Source organism: Bos indicus x Bos taurus, chromosome 21 (genome assembly GCF_003369695.1).
Source record: "Bos indicus x Bos taurus breed Angus x Brahman F1 hybrid chromosome 21, Bos_hybrid_MaternalHap_v2.0, whole genome shotgun sequence".
Taxonomy (NCBI): Eukaryota; Metazoa; Chordata; class Mammalia; order Artiodactyla; family Bovidae; genus Bos; species Bos indicus x Bos taurus.
This window is the reverse complement of record NC_040096.1, coordinates 26327251-26339960: the sequence shown is the minus strand read 5'-3', so window position 1 is coordinate 26339960 and position 12710 is coordinate 26327251. Positions and strand designations below refer to the sequence as shown.

Sequence of the window (12710 nt, the reverse complement as noted above, 5' to 3'; positions counted from 1 at the left end):
TCAAATGCAGAGGCGGTGTATAGAATTTCTAAAACACAGTATAGGCAGTGAAAACCTGGGAGAAAATGTGAAACTTGAGAGCATTACAGATGAAAAGAACGTGAGAAAATGGAAAAACATTCTGTTTCATCTCCCCTCACTACTATTTCATATGAATCTAAATAAGGAAAAATATCCCTTGATTGTCACATTGCAAAAAAAAGATTAATGACATGCAAACTTTCACAATATGACAATGTAATATTTTAATAACCATTCAAATAAGCAAAAACCCAAAAGGGTTCCCCCCATGATTGGGAGGGAGTGAGGGGCAGCTAACCAAAGAAAAATGCCCTCCCCACTATTCATCTCTCTTAGAACAATTTTTTTTCAAGGATAGCACATCAAATATCACGGCCATACCTTTACAGAGGGATTAAACAAAGATCTTTCTTCCTTGTGACCAACACCTTCTTGGGAGAATCTGTTATCCGTGTAGAAGAAATGTCAGAAAGCTCTGGGAGGAAATGAGTTACATTTGTATTCCGCTCAGAAAATGTCATCACAGATCTGTTTACCTTAACTGTGGACCATGATTCAGCCGTGACAACTGTCTTGCATACTGATCAATTTATTTGCAGCAAAATTTCTAATGTTAACTGCTTAGGTTCTGAAAAACTGGTGATTTGGATTTCTTGCGCAACCACAATCTATACTGAAATCTCTAGATTGTTATCAAAATATTTCAGCGAGAGATCAAAAATGAGTCCTCCTAGCAAGCAAGGGAGAAAGGGTCCTTTCCACTTCTGGAAGGAAGGCAAGGCACAGAACTCCCAAAGATCCTCTGGAGGGTGGGATTTTTATAGCACAATGTATAGGAAAAGGGTGCTTCCCTGGTGTCTCGGCTGGTAAGGAATCCACCTGCAATGCAGGAGACCCCGGTTCAATTCCTGGATTAGGAAGATCCCCTGGAGAAGGGATAGGCTACCTACTCCAGTATTCTTGGGCTTCCCTGGTAGTTCAGATAGTAAAGAACTTCCCTACAATGTGGGAGACCTGTGTTTGATCCCTGAGCTGGGGAGCTCCCCTAGAGGAGGGCATGGCAACCCACTCCAGTATTCTTGCCTGGAGAATCCCCGTGGACAGAAGAGCTTAGCAGGCTACAGTCCATGGGATCACAAAGAGTCAGACACGACTGAGTGACTAAGCACAGCGCAACTTAGAAAAGGGACTTACTTCCCTAGCGGTTCAGTGGTTTAAAGACACTGCACTTCCAATGCAGGGGCATGGGTTCGATCCCTGGTCCGGGATGATTCTGCAGGCCTCAAGGTGTGGCCAAACAAAACAAAACAAAACAATGTACAGAAAAGCCATTAGACTGAGAAGCAAGGAACTCTAACTCCAAGTCCTTTCTAGACTTTAACCTGTTGTACATCCTCTGTAAGGCAGCCTTCATCCACAAACAGGCAATAGTGTGGGGGGTGGGGGGATGGGGTGGGGAAGGTGCTCTCTGCAGCAGGGCAGGAGGTGCTGGACAGGGTAAGAGATGGCCATGGACCCAGGAAAAGAAGAAAAGGCCAGTCCTGCCTCCATCAGCTGACGCCTCCCACCTGGACACAGAGCCCTGGCTGCAGGCCTGAGTCACTTCTCGCTGGCAGGCAGGTTTGGTGTTAGGGAACTGGAACCAGTCCCAAGGCAGCCTTGGGAGATGGCCTCCCACTCAGCTAATGATGCTTGCTTATGCAGAGCCCTGCTCCCTGGCCCGCCTGGGCCGTGCTGGGCCCTTTGGAACGCGGACATTGCACCAGAGTCTACTAGGGTATCAGCACTTGTATTGCTGCTCTGTCTGAGCCCACCTTGAACTTTATAAAAAAGGCAAAACCCAGACCCCCAGGGAGAAGACAGGTAGCCAGTAATGGCAGAAGAAAGGTCGGGAGGTCACTGGTAAGGTAACAACTCTAGAGGAAGACAGTTAAGTGTGAACTCAGCACTCAAATCTGCCCACTCTGGGAGATGACAAACACAGGCCCATGTCTTTAACCACAGTGGGGCCTCCACCATGGATCATCTCATGCTTGACTCAAATCAACAGCCAGAGACCATCAGAGGAAAGTGGGTCTCCTGGGTCGGGCAGAATACAGGGCAGGTCACCTGGGTTGAAGGCTCGGGGTCAGTCAATGGACAGGTTGCCCTGAGAGGGTCTTAGAGGGAGCCTCGCTTAAAACCCAGGTTGAAGAAGAGTCCTTGAGGCAGAAGGAGAGATGAAACTGTCTTCAAATATGCAAGACACCTTCCTGTATAAAGCAGAAGAGGCCACTTCTTGATTATTGCCGAGCCCTTGACATGGTGGCCAAGGATATGAAGGATAAGGGAAAAATGAATGACTCAGATGCATGCTGACTGTCCAAATACAGTTTGAAGTTGAACAGAAACCAAATGAACTAAAACATCTGACATAAAGTTAAAAGCTAATAAATTATGGAACACCCACACAGATAAAAATCACTCAGCCATTAAATATCACGATTTCAAAGAATAATGTCACGGGAAAATGTTCAGGGTACATTAGTAGGGCAGGATACAAAAGCTTAGAGACAGACATAGATGTCAGGGATCCAGTGAAATTCAGCTTTACAATATTTACCCTAGCATCTGGCCCTGGCTTCTGAATGAATGGCTCAACCTTTGAATGGTCAAGCAGTGAAATACGTATTTCAGGATCGTTTCTGGCATCCTTGAACTTGTGGGTGATCAATGACCCTACAATCACACGGGTCATCATCATATCTACACTGATAGTATAGTAACAACGATCCCAAGACAAGGCATGCCACACGAACTTATTGTTCTCCAAATATTCAGTTTCAAACGTACACAGGCATTCTAGATGAGCTAAGATTGAGAATCTCCCAATATATAAGATACATGCGGCTTCCTCGGTGGTCCAGTGGTTAAGAATCCACTTGCCAATGCAAGGAATACATGTTAGATCCCTGCTGTGGGAAGATCCTACATGCCAAGTGGTAATTAAGCCCGTGCACCACAACTATTGAGCCTGTGCTCTTGAGTCTGTGCTCAAGAGGAGCCACTGCAACGAGAAGCCGATGCACCATAACTAGAGAGTAGCTCCCACCCACGAGCAACAGTGAAGACCCAAGCTATTAGTAGATGCAGGCTGCAATCCCTCAGAAGACAGATTCAGGAATAAGGAGGAATTGTAGTAGAATTGAAGAGCAGCAGAGAATGTTCCATGAGACAGGATGGGACTGTCTAAATGCCTTATAAATGATCAAGTCACCAAGAGAGTGCCAAGCAGGGCTTGGGGTGATATGGGGCCACCTTTATCCTGGGGACCCCTGCCATGACTACAGGGTTAAAACAAAGGACTTTTATCTCCCTAAGATGTATGACTATGTGATCTTCAACTACTTGGCAATAATGTATAGAGGTGGCTCAGTGGTAAAGAATCTGCCTGCAATGCAGGAGATGCGGGTTCAATCCCTGGGTTGCAAAAATCCCCTGGACGAGGAAATGGCAACCCACTCCAGTATTCTTACCTGGAGAATCCTAGGGACAGAGGAGCCTGGCGGGTTACAGTCCATGGGATCTCATAGAGTTGGATACGACTTACAACTAAACCACCACCACCACAGCAATATCACAGTTAACCTCAACCTCTGTATTTTAAGGGTGTCCCCAGTGGCTCAGATGATAGAGAATATGTCTGCAATGCAGGAAACCCAGATCCGATCCCTGGGTCAGGAGGGTCCCCTGGAGAAGGGAATGGCAACCCAATCCAGTATTCTTGCCTAGAGAATTCCATGGACAGAAGAACCTGGCGGGCTTTCCTGGATCTGAAAGTGTAGGACACGACTGAGCAACTTTCAATTCACACTTCCATAGTCTAAAATGGAACTCCGTTTTTCCTTCCCAAACCATCTGGTAAGCTGATTTCCAGTCTTTCCATCAGCAGAACCTCACTTGTTTTCAGTCTGGAGGCCCCAAACTCCCTGTTTTCCTTCTGCTAGGGTTTTCTGAGCACCCGTCTTCGATCAGGTACCACCAGTCACTGCCACAAACGCAGAATGGAGTGGAACAGTTCAGTGCAGAATCAATTTGAGCGGTGAACCAAGAAGGCACTCTTAAATGTCTCAGAAGAGAGGCAGACAGGGACACAAAGCAGCATGCTCAGGTCTCAGCAGAACAAACCACAGCCACAGAGCCCCACCTTGCAAGTCAGGTGTCCTTTCTCACTTTTTTCACCGGAGTCTAGAATCTTATCACTCCAAACATGGATCACTACAATAAGCATTCCCGATGGCTCAGTAGGTAAAGAATCCACCTGCCAATGCAGGAGACACAGGAGACGTGGGTTGGATCTGTGGGTCAGGAAGATCCCCTGGAGGAGGAAATAGCAATCCACTCCAGTATTCTTGCCTAGAACATTCCATGGACAGAGGAGCTTTGTGGGCTACAGTCCAGGGGGTTGCAAAGGGTTGGACTCGATGAAGCTCACAAGCATATCCTAAAAATAATTTTGTGCCAATGCTAGGGATTGAAGGGTGTCCCCTTGGAAGTCATGTTGAAACTCTAAAACCTAATGGAACAGTACTTGGAGGTGGGGTCTTTGGGAGGTCATAAGGTCTTAAGGATGACGCCCTCATGATGGAATTAGTTTCTTTTTAAGTAGAGATAGGAGAGAGCTGACCCACTCCAGTGTTCTTGTTTGGAGAATCCCAGGGACGGGGGAGCCTGGTGGGCTGCTGTCCATTGGGTCGCACAGAGTCGGACACGACTGAAGCGACTTAGCAGCAGCAGGAGAGAGTTGGCTTCCTCTCCTTGTTTCTCTGCTCCCAGCCTGGGAGGACTCAGAAAGAAGGTGGCCATCTACAAGCCAGGAAGTGAGCTCTTGTCAAGAACCAAACAGGCCGGCGTCTTGACCTCGGGCTTCCCAGCCTCCAAATGGTGAGAAAATGAATTTCTGCTGGTGAAGCCACCCAGTCTGCACTATTTCATTATCACGGCCCACGTGAAGATAGCTGTTCAACAGCACTGTGTCAGAAAGAACACCTTTCATTTTGAAATGTGTTCTAAACAAGATAATTTAGGGATTTCCCTGGTGCTCCAGGAGCTAACACTCCCAATGCAGGGGGTCCAGGTTCAATCCCTGGTCAGGGAACTAGATCCCACATGCCACAACTAAAGATCTCACAAACCACAGCTAAGACCCAGTGCAGCCAAATAAATATTATTTTAAAAAATAAACAAGATAATTTAACCAGGTTAGGAGAAGTGAAAACTTTGTTTCTCTTCGTGAAGTCGGAGAGAAAATCACCCAGTGACTGATGACCACACCCTTGTGTTCACCAAATCCTTTCTTTCTTTGGCCCTGCCCCTCCTATGTAGTAGCCTTGGGAGAAAGGCACCATTAAGAAGTTGGGTTTTGCTCTAATTGAAAGAAGATCGAGAGGAACTGAATTCTGGTGGCAGCCTGGAGCTCCTGTAATTGCTGTTTTATGTCTTCTCTAAGATGATATCCTAAAACCCAACTCTACTTGTCCAGCTATGCTCAAAGTAGAAAATATGGGGACAAGGGGACTTTCCTGGCAGTTCAGTGGTTAAGACTTCATCTTGCAATGCAGGAGGTGTAGGTTTGACCCCTAATTGGGGAGCTAAGATCCCACATGCCTCAAAGCTAAAAACCCCCAAAATATAAAACAGAAACAATATTGTAACAAATTCAATAAAACCTTTTTTAAAAAATATGCTAAGTTGCTCAGTCGGGTTCTACTCTTTGTGACCCCATGGACTGTAGCCTGCCAGGCTCCTCTGTCCACGGAATTTTCCCAGCAAGAATACTGGAGTGAGTTGCCATTTATTTCTCCAGGGGATCTTGGAGACCCAAGGATTGAACCCGAGTCTCCTATATCGCCTGCATTGCAGGCATATTCTTTACCAATGAGCCACCTGAGAATCCTTTTGAAAAATGGCCCACATGAAAAAAAATTTTTTTTGTAAAAAAGGACATATGGAGACCAGCATGACCCAGGAGCTGTTAGGAGCTACCAGTAAAAAACCAACATTTATCTTGAGAAGAAACACAGACCTCAAGACTCTACCTTCCTGGCCACAGAAGGAGTGAGGCAATCAATCACATTTCCATCTTTTCTCTTTTATACATACACCAATAAAATGATAAACCTCTAGTTCTAAAGTACTTAATCCAATTGAGCCTCATGGATGGACTGGGGAACCTGAAATAGAGATCATGGGCTTACCTGGTGGCTCAGATGGTAAAGACCAATGCAGGAGACCTGAGTTCAATCCCTGGGGCAGGAAGGTTTCCTGGAGAAGAGAATGGCAACCCACTCCGGTATTCTTGGCTGGAGAATTCCATGGACAGAGGGGCCTGGCAGGCTACAGTCCACGGGGTCACAAAGAGTCAGACGTGACTGAGCAACTAAACAACAAGGATCAGAATCCTCAGGGGTCCTCCCGTAGAGATGCTACGGATACAGCCATCTTCATGGAAGAGAGTGGGAAAGAAACGTGCCCATTATGACTTCAGATTTTAAAACAGCCATTCAGAGAGCCACACTTGCAGAAGCACAAAGTCTATCCATTTAAAAAGTCAATGACTATACAACATTTCAGGCTCCCAGGAAGGACATTCTTGTTTGTCTGGAGCTATTTAAAGGCTCAAGTCCCTGTTCTGAGTGCCTGTTCATCTTCATCTTGATTATCTCATTTATGTTCATCTTGACAGAAGCAAGGCTACTCTAAGCAGACCTTCAGTGGACATCCCTGGTGGCTCAGACAGTAAAGAATCTGCCTGCAATGCAGGAGACCCAGGTTCAATCCCTGGGTCCTCCATAAATACGGGAAGGAAGATGATATCAAATAAAACTCCATGGGAGCTTCCCTGCTTGTCCAGAGGTTAAGAATCTGCCTGTCAATGCAGGGGACACGGGTTCAATCCCTGATTCGGGAAGATCCCACATGCCTCAGGGCAATTACTGAAGCCTAATCACCCTAGAGCCCGTGCTTCGCAACAAGAGAAGTCACCGCAATGAGAAGCCCGCACACTGCAAAGAAGTGTAGTCCCTGCTTACCGCAACTAGAGAGAGCCTGCACACAGGAAGAAGACCCAGCACAGCCTAAAATAAATAAATAAAAATTTTAGACAATACTTTATAAAAACTTCATGGGAGCTTTGTGCAAGCCAAATGAGGTAACTGAAACCTGGGAAACACAAACGCACCTGATCAACTAGGGATAATCCAGAATGTCTTGTACTGCCTGTCCCGACGTCCCCTTCTTCACTTCAGTGACAGTGCTGAGAACCACATCTCAGGTATGTCCCCCCTTCCACTCATAGTCTGCGTGGCTCAAGTGGGACCCAAATGCATACACCTCAACTAGAGAGCCCAAGTGCCACAACTGGAGAAGCCCACACGCTGCAATACAGATGGAACACAGCCAAAAAGTAAAAGTAAAAAAGACCTGTAAACATAGAGCCAGATATGTTAAAGTCAAGACAAGGTGAGGCCAGATACAACATCTAAAGCTGTGATGGAGACTCTCTTTAGAGAGAGAGTCTTTCTTTCTCCTTCCCAAAGGTGGGCACATGCCCAGGTCTGTTCAGAGCACTGCATGCCCTGGCAGGAGACCCCGGCTCAGCAATGTCATCTAACTTCTGCTGGAGTTTCACTGATGAGATGTAACGTCACCACCACTAGGGGGATTCTGCCTGAGATTAAAACCAGTACAAGGAGGGAGGGCGAGAGGACCTAGCGAAGATAAACAGGGTGAAAGGCACAATGCTAGCACCTCCGGATCTTTACCTGAAGCCAAGTGCCCACCTGGCTATCTTAACTTTAGGGACAATTATTGTTTGGTTTGAATTGGGCTTTTTTTTTTTTTTTTTTTAGATTTTTTTTTTGATGTGGATCATTTTTAATGTCTTTATTGAATCTGTTACAATATTGCTTCTGTTTTATAGTTTTGGTTCTTTGGCTGCCAGGCATGTGGGATCTTAGGTCCCTGATCAGAGATCAAACCCATAGCACCTGAACTAAAAGGTGAAGTCTTAACCACTGGACCACCAGGGAAGTCTCTGGGATGTCTTCTGAGAGTGAAATAATCCTGACAAATATATTGTGACTTCCTTTTCTCTGTGTCTCCTCTCCTTCCTCTTCTTGCTACTCTCCTATTTCCCCTGCCCCCTCCTCCCCTGCTTCATCTTCCCCATCTTTCTTTTTTCACCTCCTCCTTCTTCTCTCCTTTCTCCTCCCCTTCTTTCTCCTTCTTCTCTTTCACAGACACAATGAATATTTGTAATCTGTATATACGAATTATTTGACAAGCACACTTCACCGACTACACTGCAAATTCTGTATTTGCAAAAACACCTCACTCGTTAATATGGATGGAAAATCCCTAAATAAAATCTTAGTAAATCAAATCCAGCATTATCTTACAATAATAACATTAAAAGAACTGTGCAGTGTTACCATGTTCCTTTTATTCCAGGAAGATGCAGATAATTCACCATTAGCAGATCTATTAATAGCTTAAATAAGCTTAAAAAAAAAGCCCTGAGTTTATCTCAATAGACGCTGAAAAGGACATGTGACATAACTGATCATGGGACTCGCTGCTTTGACAGGTTTGTGTTCCTAGTGTTAGGAGTTGCTGTGTGCTTCCATGCTTACTGCTCAAGGCTGCCATTGCTCAGATCCATTACGAATCATTTCTCAGATCCCTGTGGAAATGGTCCTCGAAGCCAGAATAACTCCAATGATAGGAAGGGCTAACACATACTGAGCACAGACACTGTCCAGCACACTGCTAAACACCGCTAAACACCTTACATCTCATTTCAACAGCTCACCTCACCTGCTCCTGAAGATAGGTATTTGTTATTATTCCATTTTACAGATAAGGAAACCAAAGTAACCCCAAATGGAAGGTCCCAGGCACAAGGAGGACTCTCTTTGCTTTATTGAGCAAAGAGAGTGATGAACACAGAATAAATATAAATATGCATTGACTATAAGTAAATAATACTAGCATGTGCTTCATGGGGTGATCTGAGGTGATGCTAGGCCATTTAGTATTACTAAAGTCTGCTGAGTGTGCGTAATCATGCTTCCAAAGTGGTAATTAACACGCATACTATATATGACCTCCAAACTAGCAGAGCAAGAAAGAAGAGAATGGTAAATATGACCTTCATCTCCAATAAAACAAAGGAGGGGGTAAGAAAAAGGACAAGTGGGACAGAAAGGAAAAAAAGTGGTAGAAATAAGTCTGTACATATAAATGGTCCCAATAAAGGGACTCAGTTTTCTGGATTAGGAAACAAAGACTGTCAAACTATGCGTTAACAATAAATAAATAATTCATCTACCAGTTTCCTAATTTTGCCTATTTTTCGGCACTGTAACTTCCTGATGGCCCACCTGAACTAAACAATAGACAGCCCGTTTCCGATTCTCCTGAGTGCTGAAGGTCCAAAGGTGTCACAAATGACCAAGGGGGGGTCGTATTCCCCAGGAAACATGCATTGGATGTTCCAACAGCCAGCTGGAAGGGACAGGCAGCTTTAATTTGATGGCTAAAAATACACCAATAAGATGGGCGTTCACTGCAAGTGATAAGAAATTCATATCAATTATAAAATGTTGTTTGGTGCATTAAGATCAAAACCAACAAATCACAGGGTAATAATTTCTTCTTACCATTAGATGTTTTGACAATAATTTCATTTTTACCGATTTTAACATTGTGACCACAGCTTTCTTTTTGTCTGCACTGGCCTGACACACCAAGGCTGGCCCTTCTATTTTCAAACCTTTAAATCACTTTTTCCAATTTGTAAATAGTAGTACATAATGGTATAGTTTGGCTTCTGTTGTTTTACCCAATTAGAAAATCTTTTAAAAGAAAAAGTGAATCTAGATGCTTCTTTGAAAAGCCATTATTTTCTGGGACTTCCCTGGTGGTCCAGTGGTTAAGACTCCACGCTTCCAATGCAGCAGGTTCAATCCCTGCCTGGGGAACTAAGATCCTACATGCCGTGCAGCACAGTCCAAAAAAGAAAAAGAAAATAAAAGCCACTATTTTCCAATTAAAGGCAGCACAATGACATATGCCTCATCCTCTCTACCTTCCCAACACCATCCCATTAATGATAATAACAAACTTCTAACCCCTAATGCCAATGGGCTGACATTTCTCCCAAGGAATGAGACTGAAGGTTTGCTTTCTAAAGAAATATACCCGCTACACGGAAAACAATCAAGGAGCAGGGGAATGAGAGAAGAGATAGAGAATCAATCCAGGAGGTCTGCATCTAACTAACATGTCTTAACCACTGAACAGGGAGCCGAGGTTCCATACCTGGTCAGGGAACTAGATCCCACATACTGCAGCTAAAAGCTTACACACCACAACTAAAGATCCTGAGTGCTGCAACTAAGACCTGGCAGAGCCAAATAAATAAATAAATTAAAAAAAAAATTTTTTTTAATAAAGAAATACAAATGTCAGGCCAATCTTCTTTCAACTTGACCACCGCCTACAGGCAGAGCCTCTAGAACCGGGCTAGAGGCTAGTTCTAGCCAGCACTGGGTATTAACAAGCAGGTCTAATTCCAGTGACTTAGCTACCTGTATATTGTCACCCTGCTTATTTAACTTCTATGCAGAGTACATCATGAGAAATGTTGGGCTGGAAGAAGCACAAGCTGGAATCAAGATTGCCAGGAGAAATATCAATAACCTCAGATATGCAGATGACACCACCCTGATGGCAGAAAGTGAAGAGGAACTAAAAAGCCTCTTGATGAAAGTGAAAGAGGAGAGTGAAAAAGTTGGCTTAAAGCTCAACATTCAGAAAACGAAGATCATGGCATCTGGTCCCATCACTTCATGGGAAATAGATGGGGAAACAGTGGAAACAGTGTCAGACTTTATTTTTGGGGGCTCCAAAATCACTGCAGATGGTGATTGCAGCCATGAAATTAAAAGATGCTTACTCCTTGGAAGGAAAGTTATGACCAACCTAGATAGCATATTGAAAAGCAGAGACATTACTTTGCCAACAAAGGTCCATCTAGTCAAGGCTATGGTTTTTCCAGTAGTCATGTATGGATGTGAGAGTTAGACTGTGAGGAAAGCTGAATGCTGAAGAATTGATGCTTTTGAACTGTGGTGTTGGAGAAGATTCTTGATAGTCCCATGACTGCAAGGAGATCCAACCAGTCCATTCTAAAGGAGATCAGTCCTGGGTGTTCTTTGGAAGGAATGATGCTAAAGCTGAAACTCAGGTACTTTGGCCACCTCATGCGAAGAGTTGACTCATTGGAAAAGACTCTGATGCTGGGAGGGATTGGGGGCAGGAGGAAAAGGGGACCACGGAGGATAAGATGGCTGGATGGCCATCTCGATGGCCGATCTCACCGACTCGATGGACGTGGATTTGGGTGAACTCCGGAAGTTGGTGATGGACAGGGAGGCCTGGCGTGCTGCGGTTCATGGGTTCGAAAAGAGTCGGACACGACTGAGCAACTGAACTGAACTGAACTGAGCTACCTGTGTGACTGCGCCACCTAGTGGTCAATAGGCACAACAGCGCCTATGTTCTGGGAAAGGACCAGAATACCCAGCCTGAATGACAAAGGGAAGGAAGGGCTGCTAGCAGGCTATGGATGGAGACTGTGGATGCTCAACGGCACAGACTGTGCTGTGCTTTCTAACCAGGATAATCCCAGCACTTAAGCACCATGATTAACAAAAAGCAGACAGTTAATGAATACTGGTTGAATGCACGAAGACGAACGAATAAACTTAAAAAGACACACACGTTCTAATGCCCATTCTGTCCACAAAGTGTTTGTGAAATTGAAATGTCTTAGGATGCAGCCTGAGGCCCAATGAAGCCAGGTTTAAGAGGTGGAAGGAGAAAGGGTGGGGAAGAGTGCCAAGCCACTGCCTGCAGCGGCAACGTCCAGGCATCCAGGTATAATGTTTGCAACTGCAGCAGCCCTGGGCATTCAACGGGGGACCCTCCTGGGTGGGGAACCCATCACAGTCTGTCTAGAGGATGGAGGGGCCAGGAGGGAGACTTGTTCTAGGGTGATGGGACCCTCCCCCCACCCTACTATGCCAGTGAGGGAGGAGAAAGGGGGGTGACAGGGCATTATGTATTGGTCTGCACTCAGGGGCAGGACCAAGACAGGGAGTCTAGCAAACAGGGAGGGATGGCAGGAAGGACAATCACAGCACAACAGGAGGGGAAAGCTGGAGTCCAGCGGGGTGGGGGCGGGGGCGGGGACTGCCACCACGGCTGATGGCCTTCTTCCCAAGGAGGAATACTGGAGCACAGACAGCTAATGACCCCCACATGCACAGAAGAGCCCCAGAAACCCAGACTGCCTACTGCACAAGAGCCCCATCTCTTTCATAAGCACATTTGGTTATTTGTTCCCCAAGTTTTCCCTGCCCAGCTGGAAAGCTGTCTGTCCTTCACTCCTGAACCCTGTGCTGTGTTCCATGTCCTGACAAGGAGCAAAGGCCCCTCTGATCCAGTGTTTACCATGTGCCAAGCCTCATCCCCAAAGTTCTTAAGTAGAACCATCTAATCCTCCTCAAAACCCAGCGAGGAGCCCCTCTATACAGGTAAGGAAGCAGTGGAAACGAGGAGGTAACCAGCCAGCCCACAAGCCA

General features: G+C 45.5%; 1 protein-coding gene and 1 long non-coding RNA gene across 8 annotated transcripts in view; both read right to left on the bottom strand.

Annotated features, from left to right (window-relative positions):
* ARNT2 (aryl hydrocarbon receptor nuclear translocator 2) overlaps nucleotides 1-12710 on the bottom strand; it is a 193105-nt gene that overhangs the window by 166081 nt on the left and 14314 nt on the right. Inside the window, exon 1 of one of the 7 annotated variants that reach the window (XM_027521386.1) lies at nucleotides 6258-6293. The exons of 5 other annotated variants lie outside the window; for them this stretch is intronic. The gene's annotated coding sequence lies outside the window, so the exon portion shown is untranslated. Of the gene's footprint in view, nucleotides 1-402; nucleotides 491-6257; nucleotides 6294-12710 lie in introns of those variants that run through there. One more of the 7 variants, XM_027521385.1, reaches the window with a different exon arrangement.
* On the bottom strand, nucleotides 6392-7904 carry LOC113879696. Its single transcript, XR_003507431.1, has 3 exons — nucleotides 7241-7904; nucleotides 7092-7136; nucleotides 6392-6501 (listed from the first exon to the last, which is right to left on the bottom strand). It is a non-coding gene; the product is annotated as an uncharacterized LOC113879696 (long non-coding RNA).